Raw genomic sequence first — 13,670 nt, 5'->3', positions numbered from 1 at the left:
AGACTAGTAGAGTCTCGTCTTTTGTCATTCTTTGCTCCTTTTTCACTCAATGATTCCTTCGAATTTGCCGACCAAAAATTCTATATGTCTATTCTATCTATGATATTTCTATATATATAGAATATGATATCTAATATGACATCCGATTTGTCAAAGGGATTGGATTGGTGACTTACCCATTCAGTGACTTTGGCACTGGACGTTCCAAAAACGGGTACTATCGGATCGGGTGAATTAGAGAATAGACAGAGGTCCGTTGGCATTTCAGCCTTTCTTCTCCTTTCAGGGCCTATCCGAAAGAGAATCCAGTACCTCTTGGTCCTGAATATCAGAATAGGACGAACGAACCGGCCTCCGCGGATATCTTTGCTTCGGAACAAAACCCTGCAATCAAATAGATTGTCCCAAGGGCGCCATATTCTAGGAGCCCAAGTTATGCTATTGAAAATTCGTTCCTCTAGCAGTTCCGGTTTGAGCATTCCGTTCCCTTTTTCAAACTCCACTTCTTTTCATATAGCAATCCCTGATCAAAGAGAGAACAATATCCATTTCAAAACATTTATAACAGATTCCTTAGTTCGGACCGACGAAGTAATGTCACTCGACTATTATCAACCTGACTGCAATCTTTTTCTGTCGGTAAGGATTGCACCAGAGCACCTTCTACTTCTAATAGGCCATGAACTATAGATAGAGAAGAATCATTCTGAGCGAGTACATAAGAAGCGATCCACTTTTTTTCATCGGTTCCAGGGGAAGACCAAAGATCTTGCGCGGCAGGTCCGCCAGAAAAACTCAAAAGAGAAAGAAGTCTCGTTAATCTCTTCATGCTCGTTCCAAGTTCGAAGTACCTTTTGGCCAAAGAAAAACCCGCTTCCTGACACGATTGCCTCTTTATCTTTATATAGATAGATTCTATGGGGTTATTACTTAGTAAGTCTATTTTGTACAAGAGCCCCTCCTATCTGATAGAAAAGGGTCCCATGATCCCGAGCCGATCTTACCTTGGCTCGCAAACCCCAAGTTTGTCTATGAAGAGCTAATCTAATTGTATTTTTTTCTAGAATGGATTTCTTATGTGGAATACTAATGGATAGGGCCTCGTTGCTAAGTGCTACAAGATCTAGTGCACTGGAACTCGTGGTTATGGACCCGAATCCTTTAGTATGGAACATTGTCTTTTCCAAGTAAAAACCCCTAGTATATGAAAGAATGAAAAGGTGCTTTCGTTCTTGTGGAATAAGAAGCCCTCGTACCTTAATGAAAGGAAAATCGTAATTTTTCGTTAGGTATTTGACCAAATAGGATCGTCCAGTTCCTATAGAACCTATCACTAAAATACCCGATAGGGCTAAGCGGAACGAAAAGGGTTTTCCATGAGATGGTAAATGAAAACGATTAGTCCCACACGAGGTTTGGGAATAAGTGATTGTCTGATAATGAGCAAGGAATATACGTCTTTCTGCTAAAGAGGATCTATTAAACTCATAATTCATTAGATCCTTGTTATCAATGCCAACTAGGTATCATAAGGAAATGGATCCCGGTTGTTCAATCCTTTGATAACCAAGGTCATTCTTTGCTAAAGAGAAATGATCACTATGAGTCAGACTCAATAGAATTGGATCCATTCCAAATAGCGAGAATTAGGATTCTTGATCCCTCTCAATCTCTCTTTCAATTCGAGGATCCAGAGAGGTGTTTTCATAGTCATCTCCGAATATTTGCCATCTCGGAATATTTTCGATTTCATTTTTCTATGATATGTCTTTCTATATGAAAATTGGTTATTTACGATGTACGATGATCCCTGTTAAGCATCCATGGCTGAATGGTTAAAGCGCCCAACTCATAATTGGTAAATTTGCGGGTTCAATTCCTGCTGGATGCACACGAACGGGAACATTCCATAAGTCTATTGGAACTGGCTCTCTATCCATGGAATCTCATCCATCATCCATACATAACGAATTGGTATGGTATATTCATACCATAACATAAGAACAATAAGAACTCGAATTCTTATCGATACTGGAACTCAGAGCATAGGAGGGAAAGTCGATTTATGGATGGAATCAAATACGCAGTATTTACAGAAAAAAGTCTTCGTTTATTGGGAAAGAATCAATATACTTTTAATGTCGAATCGGGATTCACTAAGACAGAAATAAAGCATTGGGTCGAACTCTTCTTTGGTGTTAAGGTGGTAGCTGTGAATAGCCATCGACTACCTGGAAAAGGTAGAAGAATAGGACCTATTCTGGGCCATACAATGCATTACAGACGTATGATCATTACCCTTCAACCGGGTTATTCTATTCCACTTCTAGATAGAGAAAAAAACTAAAGGAGAATACTTAATAATACGGCGAAACATTTATACAAAACACCTATCCCGAGCACACGCAAGGGAACCGTAGACAGGCAAGTGAAATCCAATCCACGAAATAATTTGATCCATGGACGGCACCGTTGTGGTAAAGGTCGTAATTCCAGAGGAATCATTACCGCAAGGCATAGAGGGGGAGGTCATAAGCGCCTATACCGTAAAATAGATTTTCGACGGAATCAAAAAGACATATCTGGTAGAATCGTAACCATAGAATACGACCCTAATCGAAATGCATACATTTGTCTCATACACTATGGGGATGGTGAGAAGAGATATATTTTACATCCCAGAGGGGCTATAATTGGAGATACTATTGTTTCTGGTACAAAAGTTCCTATATCAATGGGAAATGCCCTACCTTTGAGTGCGGTTTGAACTATTGATTTACGTAATTGGAAGTAACCAATTAGGTTTACGACGAAACCTAGAAATCGATCACTGATCCAATTTGACTACCTCTACGGGATAGACCTCAACAGAAAACTGTTGAGTAACGGCAGCAAGTGATTGAGTTCAGTAGTTCCTCATAGAAAATTATTGACTCTAGAGATATGGTAATATGGAGAAGACAAAATTGTTTGAAGCACGCACAGAACCGGAAGCGCCCCTTGTTTCAAAGAGAGGAGGACGGGTTATTCACATTTAATTTGATGGTCAGAGGCAAATTGAAAGCTAAGCAGTGGTAATTAAGACCCCCGGGGGAAAATAGGGATGTCTCCTACGTTACCCATAATATGTGGAAGTATCGACGTAATTTCATAGAGTCATTCGATCTGAATGCTACATGAAGAACATAAGCCAGATGACGGAACGCAGAGACCTAGGATGTAGAAGATCATAACATGAGCGATTCGGCAGATTTGGATTCCTTTCCTATATATCCACTCATGTGGTACTTCATCATATGATTCATATAAGATCCATCTGTCTAGAGATCGTCATATACATCTAGAAAGCCGTATGCTTTGGAAGAAGCTTGTACAGTTTGGGAAGGGGTTTTTTGAGAGAAAAGAAGAATCTACTTCAACCGATATGCCCTTAGGCACGGCCATGCATAACATAGAAATCACACGTGGAAGGGGTGGGCAATTAGCTAGAGCAGCAGGTGCTGTAGCGAAACTCATTGCAAAAGAGGGTAAATCGGCCACTTTAAGATTACCATCTGGGGAGGTCCGTTTAGTATCCCAAAATTGCTTAGCAACAGTCGGACAAGTGGGTAATGTTGGGGTGAACCAAAAAAGTTTGGGTAGAGCCGGATCTAAGTGTTGGCTAGGTAAACGCCCCGTAGTAAGAGGGGTAGTTATGAACCCTGTGGACCACCCCCATGGGGGCGGTGAAGGGAAAGCTCCCATTGGTAGAAAAAAACCCACAACCCCTTGGGGTTATCCTGCGCTTGGAAGAAGAACTAGGAAAAGGAAAAAATATAGCGATAGTTTTATTCTTCGTCGCCGTAAGTAAATACGTAACTAGGAATATGGAAAATTGCATTTTTGGAATTTGCAATAATGCGATGGGCGAACGACGGGAATTGAACCCGCGCATGGTGGATTCACAATCCACTGCCTTGATCCACTTGGCTACATCCGCCCCTTATCCAGCTAAAGGATTTTTTTCTTTTTTCCGTTGATCATTATTCTATTTATTCTGACCTCCGTACTTCGATCGAGATATTGGACATAGAATGCCACTCTTTAAAAAGGAAAAAAGGAGTAATCAGCTGTGACACGAAAAAAAACGAATCCTTTTGTAGCTCATCATTTATTGGCAAAGATAGAAAAGGTCAATATGAAGGAGGAGAAAGAAACAATAGTAACGTGGTCCCGGGCATCTAGCATTCTACCCACAATGGTTGGCCATACAATTGCGATTCATAATGGAAAGGAACATATACCTATTTACATAACAAATCCTATGGTAGGTCGCAAATTGGGAGAATTCGTGCCTACTCGGCATTTTACGAGTTATGAAAATGCAAGAAAGGATACTAAATCTCGTCGTTAACTGAATTCTGAATAGAAAGATTAAGAAGAAAAAAAAGATTCAAAATACCCAATATCTTGCTAGAACAAGATATTGGGTATTTTTGTCTTTTCTTTCTTCAAAAATTCTTATATGTTAGCAGAAAAACCTTATCCATTAATAGCTGGAACTTCAACAGCAGCTAAGTCTAGAGGGAAGTTGTGAGCATTACGTTCGTGCATTACTTCCATACCAAGGTTAGCACGGTTGATGATATCAGCCCAAGTATTAATAACGCGACCTTGACTATCAACTACAGATTGGTTGAAATTGAAACCATTTAGGTTGAAAGCCATAGTACTAATACCTAAAGCAGTGAACCAGATTCCTACTACAGGCCAAGCAGCCAAGAAGAAGTGTAAAGAACGAGAGTTGTTGAAACTAGCATATTGGAAGATTAATCGGCCAAAATAACCATGAGCAGCCACAATATTATAAGTCTCTTCCTCTTGACCAAATTTGTAACCCTCATTAGCAGATTCATTTTCAGTAGTTTCCCTGATCAAACTAGAGGTTACCAAGGAACCATGCATAGCACTGAATAGGGAACCGCCGAATACACCAGCTACACCTAACATGTGGAATGGATGCATAAGGATGTTGTGCTCTGCCTGGAATACAATCATAAAGTTGAAAGTACCAGAGATTCCTAAAGGCATACCATCAGAAAAGCTTCCTTGACCAATAGGGTAAATCAAGAAAACAGCAGTAGCAGCTGCAACAGGAGCTGAATATGCAACAGCAATCCAAGGACGCATACCCAGACGGAAACTAAGTTCCCACTCACGACCCATATAACAAGCTACACCAAGTAAGAAGTGTAGAACAATTAGCTCATAAGGACCACCATTGTATAACCACTCATCAACAGATGCAGCTTCCCAAATTGGGTAAAAGTGCAATCCGATCGCCGCAGAAGTAGGAATAATAGCACCAGAGATAATATTGTTTCCATAAAGTAAAGAACCAGAAACAGGCTCGCGAATACCATCAATATCTACTGGAGGGGCAGCGATGAAGGCGATAATAAATACAGAAGTTGCGGTCAATAAGGTAGGGATCATCAAAACACCGAACCATCCGATGTAAAGACGATTTTCAGTGCTAGTTATCCAGTTGCAGAAGCGACCCCACAGGCTTGTACTTTCGCGTCTCTCTAAAATTGCAGTCATGGTAAGATCTTGGTTTATTCAAATTGCAAGGACTCCCAAGCACACGTATTAACTAGAATATAGATAATAGAAGGCTTGTTATTTAACAGTATAACATAGACTATATACCAATGTCAACCAAGTCAGCCCAAAGATTGGCTATCCATATAAATAAATTAACCAAACCAATAATTTTGTATTTGTAAATGAAGTGAGTAAAAGTTAAAAACTTTGATGGGTCTTTTCTATATGGGTTGCCCGGGACTCGAACCCGGAACTAGTCGGATGGAGTAGATAATTCTTCCTTGTTACAATAGAGAAAAATCCCTCCCCAAATCGTGCTTGCATTTTTCATTGCACACGACTTTCCCTATGTAGAAATAGCCAATATTCTATTCCAAAGAGGAAGTTCTACTAATTTTTTAATTAGTAAGTTGATTCACCTACTCTTTATTAATAAAAGGAACATTTCAGAATGAAAAATATGAAAGTTTTTTCTTGATCATTTATCAACCCTTTCCTGTTTATTAGTTTTGTCTAATGATTAATTAAGAGGGTTGACCAGGTCATTGATACCTATAATATCCAAATACCAAATACGCTCAGTGTGTGATCCACTGAAAGAAAAAAGAGTTGTTTTGGTGAACATCAAAGAAAAAACTTGCTCTTCTTCCGTAAAAAATTCTTCTAAAAATGCCGAACCCAATCGTTGCATAAAAGTTCGTACCGTGCTTTTATGTTTACGAGCTAAAGTTCTAGCGCATGAAAGTCGAAGTATATACTTTAGTCGATACAAAGTCCGTTTTTTCGAAGATCCACTATGATAATGAAAAAGATTTCTACATATCCGACCAAATCGATCAAGAATATCCCAATCTGATAAATCCGTCCAAATGGGTTTACTAATAGGATGCCCCGATCCAGTACAAAATTGAGCTTTTGATAAGTATCCTATGAGGAGAGTAGCGGGGACTATGGTATCGAATTTTTTCATTCGAGTATCTATGAGAAATGAATTCTCCAGCATTTGATTCCTTACCAACAAAGGACTTTTTGGTACACTTGAAAGGTATCCCATAAAATCGAAGCAAGAGTTTGCTAATTGGTTTATATGGATTCTTCGCGGCTGAGTCCAAAAAAAGAAATAATATTGCCAGAAATTGATAAGGTAGCATTTCCATTTCTTTTTCAAAAAAAAACTGCCTTTTGATGCAAGAATTGCCTTTCCTTGATATCGAACATAATGTATAAGAGGATCCATAAAGAACCATAAGGTTTTCCGAGAAAAACCAGGGTACATTATCCCAAAATGTTCCATCTTCCTAGAAAAGTGGATTCGTTCCAGAAAAGTTCCAGAATATGCTAATGGTAAGCAAGAAGATTGTTTACGAAGAAACAACAAGAAAAATTCATATTCTGATACATAAGAGTTATATAGGAATTTAACTAGTCTTTTATTTTCTTTTTGAAAAAAAAGAATGGATTTCATTGAAGTAATAAAACTATTCCAATTCGAATAGTAGTTGAGAAAGAATCGCAATAAATGCAAAGATGGAACATCTTGGATACGGTATTGAAGGAGTTGAACCAAGATTTCCAAATGGATAGGATAGGGTATTTCTATATGTGATAGATAATCCAAATGCAAAAATTTGTCTTCTAAAAAGGGAAATATTGAATGAATAGAGCGTAAATTCTGAAACTTTGGTATTTCTTTTTCTTTCGGACAAGATAATTCCCGTAGCGAGAATGGGATTTCCACAACAATCGCAAACCCCTCAGATAGAATCTGAGAATAAAACTCAGAATAAAAAAAAATTTTGTAATCCAATAATCGATCTTGATTAGGATGATTAACCGAGTTATCCAAAAAATTCTGCTGATACATTCGAATAATTAAACGTTTCACAAGTAGTGAACTAAATTTCTTGTTATTCCAACTAACTATTTCCACAGGTTCAGAACCGTTTAATCCATAATCATGAGCAAATGCATAAATATACTCCTGAAAGAGAAGTGGGTAGACAAAGTATTGTTGACGAGATTTCTGTTTTTCTGAATACCCTTCGAATTTTTCCATTTGTATTTCTACTTGAATCAGAGAGAAGAAGCATTTCTCGGTTTATCGAATGATGATACATAGTGCAATATGGTCAGAACAGGGTGTTGCATTTTTAATACAAACCCTGGAAAGAAAGGGAGTCTAATCCACGGATCTTTTTCCGCTCCTTTTCTACCGAATTAGTTTATGTTTGTTCTAAATTACAAAAAAGAACAGAACAAGTTTTTTATTTTTGCAGGCCAATCGCTCTTTTGACTTTGGAATACAGCCTCTTTATCAATATACTGCTTCTTTTACACATTCAATCCATAACATCCCTTATTCAATCCATAATCAAGAATAATTAGGATTTCTAAAAAAAAAGAAAAAATAAAGGGTCCACTCATAGGAAAACCCAACCTTTCCCCACATCCGGCACTAATCTATTTTTAACGTCTAATTAGAGCGGGGAATCCTTCCAATTAGGAAGTTAAGCTCGTTGCTTTTTATTTTACCAGAATTGGAGCCAGGCTCTATCCATTTATTCACTAGACCCAGAAAATCGTAATTTTGGATTCCATTCAAAAAAGATTGATTTTATTACGACATGCTATTTTTTCCATTCATTACCTTTGAGGATCAGTCGTGGTCTTCTAGACTCTACCAAGAGTCTGGACGAATTTGTTGTTTCATCCAAATGTGTAAAAGATCATAGTCGCACTTAAAAGCCGAGTACTCTACCATTGAGTTAGCAACCCAGATAAAAAAAGGATCTTAGATACGATCGAAATCCAAAAATCAATGGAATTACACCGCGCGCTTCTGTCAAAACATTGAACTAGCAAGACATCAAAAGAAAGATTTTATCGACCATGAAAAACACTCAAATGGCAAAACGAACAGGTCCGGTTAAATTCCACTAAAGTGAAAAAAAAGAGCGACCCTAATCACGATGGCCAAATTCTCCTTTTTTTAGCGATTTTTATTAAAAAAAATATATATTATATTGTATGAGAATACATGCAAGAGGAACACCCTTATCATTTGAGCGAAGTGTAAGCAGAAAAATTAAATATGGAGTGAGGATAAAGAGACCCATCTATCTACAAATTCTATTTGTTCAATAGACCTTTGTCAATGGAAATACAATGGTAAGAAAACAAATTAGATAGAAAAAGTAAATAAAATAGGGGCTTATGTTGGATTGGCACGATATAAATCCAAATAGGATTAAGAAAGAGGTAAATTGTGTCTAAATAATTAGACAACGAGGAATACTAATAATCTTCTCCTATCCTACTTTTTTATTCATTTAGTTCTTCAATTAACTCAAAGTTCTTTCTTTTTCTTTAAAGAATTCCGCCTTCCTTAAAATATCATAAACAGTTCTTGTCGGTTGAGCACCCTTTTCAAGGAAATAGAGAATAGCTGGAACATTTAAACAAGTTTGATTCTTTATCGGATCATAAAAACCTACTTTTCGAAGATCTCTTCCTTCTCTTCGAGATCGAACATCAATTGCAACGATTCGATAGACAGCTTATTGGGATAGATGTAGATAAACAACGCCCCCCCTAGAAACGTATAGGAGGTTTTCTCCTCATACGGCTCGAGAAAATGATTCGAATTTCTGTCGATAATAATAGAAATTAGACTATGACGTCCATTAATTTCCTTACAGAAAAAACAAATTTCATTTATACTCATGACTCAAGTTGGCTAATTCTGCCTGAGAAACTTCGAAGGCAAAATCCTTCAAAAATTTTTGAGTCGTCTTTAAACTCTTTTCTTTGTCTCATTTCGAACGAATTGACTTTTATTCCTTATTCTGATCCAACTCTGTTGTTGAGACAATTGAAAATTGTGTTTACTTGTTCTGGAATCCTTTATCTTTGATTTGTGAAATCCTTGGGTTTAGACATTACTTCGGGAATTCCTATTTTTTTCTTTCAAAAGAGTAGCAACATACCCTTTTTTCTTATTTCCTTCGATAAAGCATTTATCTCTTCTATAGAAATCTAATAAGGGGGATTGATTCTGATATACTTTTATTGGACTTTCTTCGTATTTTAACCTTTCGATTTATTTCTATATTAAGGATAGACTGACAAAGTTGGCCTAATTTATTAGTTTTCACTAACCCTAGATTCTTTCCCTTGATAAAAAATAAACTCTGTCCTCTCGAGCTCCATCGTGTACTATGTTACTTAAACCCTGCGCAAATTTGGTTCGGAACGAATAGAACAGGCTATGTCGAGCCAAGAGCATTTTCATTACTATGGAAAATGATGGATAGCAAAATCCACAATCGATCATGTCCTTCAAGTCGCACGTTGCTTTCTACCACATCGTTTTAAACGAAGTTTTACCATAACAAACATTCCTCTTTTCATTGCAAAGTGGTATAGAAAATTGATCCAATATGGATGGAATCATGAATAGTCATTGGTTTTGTTTTTTGTATACTAATTAAAATTAAAACTTGCTATCTATGGAGCAATATGGATAAAAGAAAGTAAGTATTTATCCGGGAAGCCTCCGCCAAGATCCAATTTATTTAAACCCATATTCGAATTCTATCATATGAATGAAACATAGAAAAAGACGACTAAACAAGTTTGCTTAAAACTTATTTATTATTAAATTTCCACCCTCAACGGATGGCTCGAGATGATCAATCTTGAAGTGAGAAGAGAAGGATTGACTCTTCCTCAATAAATAAACTATCAACCTCCAAAAAAGTTTAATTCATTTAATTACTAGAATTAGAATTCTATTAGTAATATATTTTTTCCGTACCAAAAACAATTAACTATAATAACTAAATAAACTATTCCAATGAATAGATTGAAAGTTTTTGGTAGTTAATTGTTTTTGGTACTTCTTCGACTCGAAGACCAAAAGGAAGAAAAAAATATGATTAAGTGATTATTAAGTGATTATTAAGTGATCATAGTAGAGGCATATCCTGAATGTGCCTGCTAGATCCCATTTTTTTCATGAAAATAAAGGTAGTCAATTTGACTGGACTTAAGACTTTATTATGTTTTCTGAGAAAACATAAGATATCATTATTCTCTTTAATAAACTTTTGTCTCATACGGAGTACTATATGATTTCACCGTTTGTTTCATCAGAAACAATCTGGGACGGAAGGATTCGAACCTCCGAGTAACGGGACCAAAACCCGCTGCCTTACCACTTGGCCACGCCCCATTTCGGGTTTTATGCGACACTAATAAACACTATTATGTTTATTTGTTATTCGTCAATACCATTTCAATTACATAAATAAAGAAGAGATATTCTCTTGCTAGTATTCTACACATGCAGATAATATAGAATCAAAAAAATGCATTGATCATTACATGGAATTCTATTAAGATATTATATGAAAGTCGAATTTATTCCACTCTCATTTGAGAGTGCGAATACAAGGAGGTATTTTGTGTTTGGGAAAGTCCGAAGAAAAAAAGATTTTGAATCTGCCTTTTCCTTCTTTCCCTTAAAAAAATAACTCAATCAAAATCCAATTATTTACTCTACAAGAATGAAATGCTTGTTATGCCTAATATACTTAGTTTAACCTGTATCTGTTTTAATTCTGTTCTTTATCCTACTAGTTTTTTCTTTGCCAAATTGCCCGAAGCTTATGCTATTTTCAATCCAATCGTGGATATTATGCCTGTTATACCTCTATTCTTTTTTCTATTAGCCTTTGTTTGGCAAGCTGCTGTAAGTTTTCGATGAAATCTTTAGTACTCTGTATGCCAAATTGAATGATGTGTTCATTCCAAAAAAAAAAATTAAAATGGGTAAAAGCCGAGAAGTTTTATATTTTTATATTATGAACCCTCAATTCTAAAATTGAAATTATTCTACATTGAATGGGTAGCTACAGCAATAAATTTGGATCAGCCTTTCTACTCCCCTGCACCTAGGTTGAGCAGGTACCTTTAGGTACCTACACAATACCTATTCAATACCACCTAACCCTATTTTTGCTATTGATAAGAGTTCTTATTATAAATGAATTCTTGCAATTTTTTTCCAGAATTCATTTTTGCATTTTTAGGTATCAAAAAAAACCATCCTAGTGGATCCGTGTGGTAAGGAAAAACTGGTAATCTATTCCTTAAAAAAAAATCTTGGAGATTATGTAATGCTTACTCTCAAACTTTTTGTTTATACAGTAGTGATATTCTTTGTTTCACTCTTTATCTTTGGATTCTTATCTAATGATCCAGGACGGAATCCTGGACGCGAGGAGTAAAAATTCAATTTTTTTTTTTTCTTACAAATTGGATTTGTTTCGTACATTTATCTATGAGAAAATCCGGGGGTCAGAATTCTTTCCAGTTTGAAAGTCCCAAATGATCCAAGGGAGCGGAAAGAGAGGGATTCGAACCCTCGGTACAAAAAAATTGTACAACGGATTAGCAATCCGCCGCTTTAGTCCACTCAGCCATCTCTCCACGTTCCAAAGCGAAAGGTTTCCGTGATATGATATAGGCAAGAAATAAGAAATAACGGTTGCAAAAAACCCCTTTTTTTCTTTCAAAAGTCTATAAAAATTATATTGCCAATTCCATTTTAGTTATATTCTTTTTTCTTAATGTTAATAAAAAAAAGAAGAAAATTCTTGTTTTTTCTTTGTAAAAATCGATATTGACCGAGAGACAATCAAATAGATTTTCTCTTTAGCGGGCATTTCCATATAGGACTTGTTATAATTATAATAAAACAAGCTATATATAAAAAAACGCTTTTTTTTTTTTTGTCGATTATTTATCAAGAAAGCAAAAAGGGTTCTTATCAAATCCACCATAAAATTGGAAAGAAGCATAAAGTAAGTAGACCTGACTCCTTGAATGATGCCTCTATCCGCTATTCTGATATATAAATTCGATGTAGATGAAATTGTATAAGCGAATTTTTCGTATTTCCTTAGACTTAGACCGCGCAAGACAAGAATTTTTCGCTATTTACGATTTCATATTCTTGTTACTAGATGTTCTATAGGAATAAGAAGAAATCGCAACTCCTTTGCGCTACACATAAAAATTGATTTCGAAGGTCCTTTTTTTTTTCAGAATCCTCCATTTTAGTTCTTCCCCCCATGCAATAGAGAGGGAATGGGAAAAAAGGGGTTACTTTTATTTTCATTTTTCCCTTAAAAGATAGACTTTGAAATAGGAGTCTTGGAATAATGCTGAATTCAAAGGTTTATTTCTATAAGTATAAGATAAGAAAAACAAATCGAATCAAATTCATGGATTTACAACGACCTCGGTTGTGACTCCATAGATAAAAATGGAAAATTTCTCTCTTCGAGACCATTGAAAAAGGGCATTGAACGAGAAAGAAATCGTCCACAGATATAAAACTATCATATGCCTTGGAAAGTGATATGAGGTGCTCGGAAATGGTTGAAGTAATTGAATAGGAGGATCACTATGACTATAGCCCTTGGTAGAGTTCCTAAAGAAGAAAATGATCTATTTGATACTATGGATGACTGGTTACGAAGGGACCGTTTCGTTTTTGTAGGATGGTCTGGCCTATTGCTCTTTCCTTGTGCTTATTTCGCTTTAGGGGGTTGGTTTACAGGGACAACTTTTGTAACTTCTTGGTATACCCATGGATTGGCAAGTTCCTATTTGGAAGGTTGTAATTTCTTAACCGCAGCAGTTTCTACCCCTGCCAATAGTTTAGCACACTCTTTGTTGCTACTATGGGGGCCAGAAGCACAAGGAGATTTTACTCGTTGGTGTCAATTAGGCGGTCTATGGACTTTTGTAGCTCTCCACGGGGCTTTTGCACTAATAGGTTTCATGTTACGCCAATTTGAACTTGCTCGGTCTGTTCAATTGCGGCCTTATAATGCAATCTCATTCTCTGGTCCAATTGCTGTTTTTGTTTCGGTATTCCTTATTTATCCACTGGGGCAATCTGGTTGGTTCTTTGCGCCGAGTTTTGGCGTAGCAGCGATATTTCGATTCATCCTTTTCTTCCAAGGATTTCATAATTGGACGTTGAACCCATTTCATATGATGGGAGTTGCCGG

At 36.5% G+C, this 13,670-nt stretch overlaps 1 protein-coding gene and 1 non-coding gene across 2 annotated transcripts in view; one reads left to right on the top strand and one right to left on the bottom strand.

Annotated features, from left to right (window-relative positions):
* Positions 1–2,575, top strand: part of LOC123419583 (NAD(P)H-quinone oxidoreductase subunit 2 A, chloroplastic) — a 6,887-nt gene extending 4,312 nt beyond the window's left edge. The window contains exon 2 of the mRNA XM_045107188.1: positions 1–2,575. This exon is cut by the window's left edge and continues 1,971 nt beyond it. The gene's annotated coding sequence lies outside the window, so the exon portion shown is untranslated.
* Positions 2,576–11,990: 9,415 nt separating this feature from the next.
* On the bottom strand, positions 11,991–12,078 carry TRNAS-GCU. Its single transcript has one exon. It is a non-coding gene; the product is annotated as a tRNA-Ser (tRNA).
* Positions 12,079–13,670: the final 1,592 nt, after the last annotated feature.

The sequence above is a fragment of the Hordeum vulgare genome, unplaced genomic scaffold (genome assembly GCF_904849725.1).
Source record: "Hordeum vulgare subsp. vulgare unplaced genomic scaffold, MorexV3_pseudomolecules_assembly, whole genome shotgun sequence".
In the NCBI taxonomy this organism is placed as follows: Eukaryota; Viridiplantae; Streptophyta; class Magnoliopsida; order Poales; family Poaceae; genus Hordeum; species Hordeum vulgare.
Note: the sequence above shows the minus strand (reverse complement) of the source record. Positions and strands in the feature narration are given on the sequence as shown.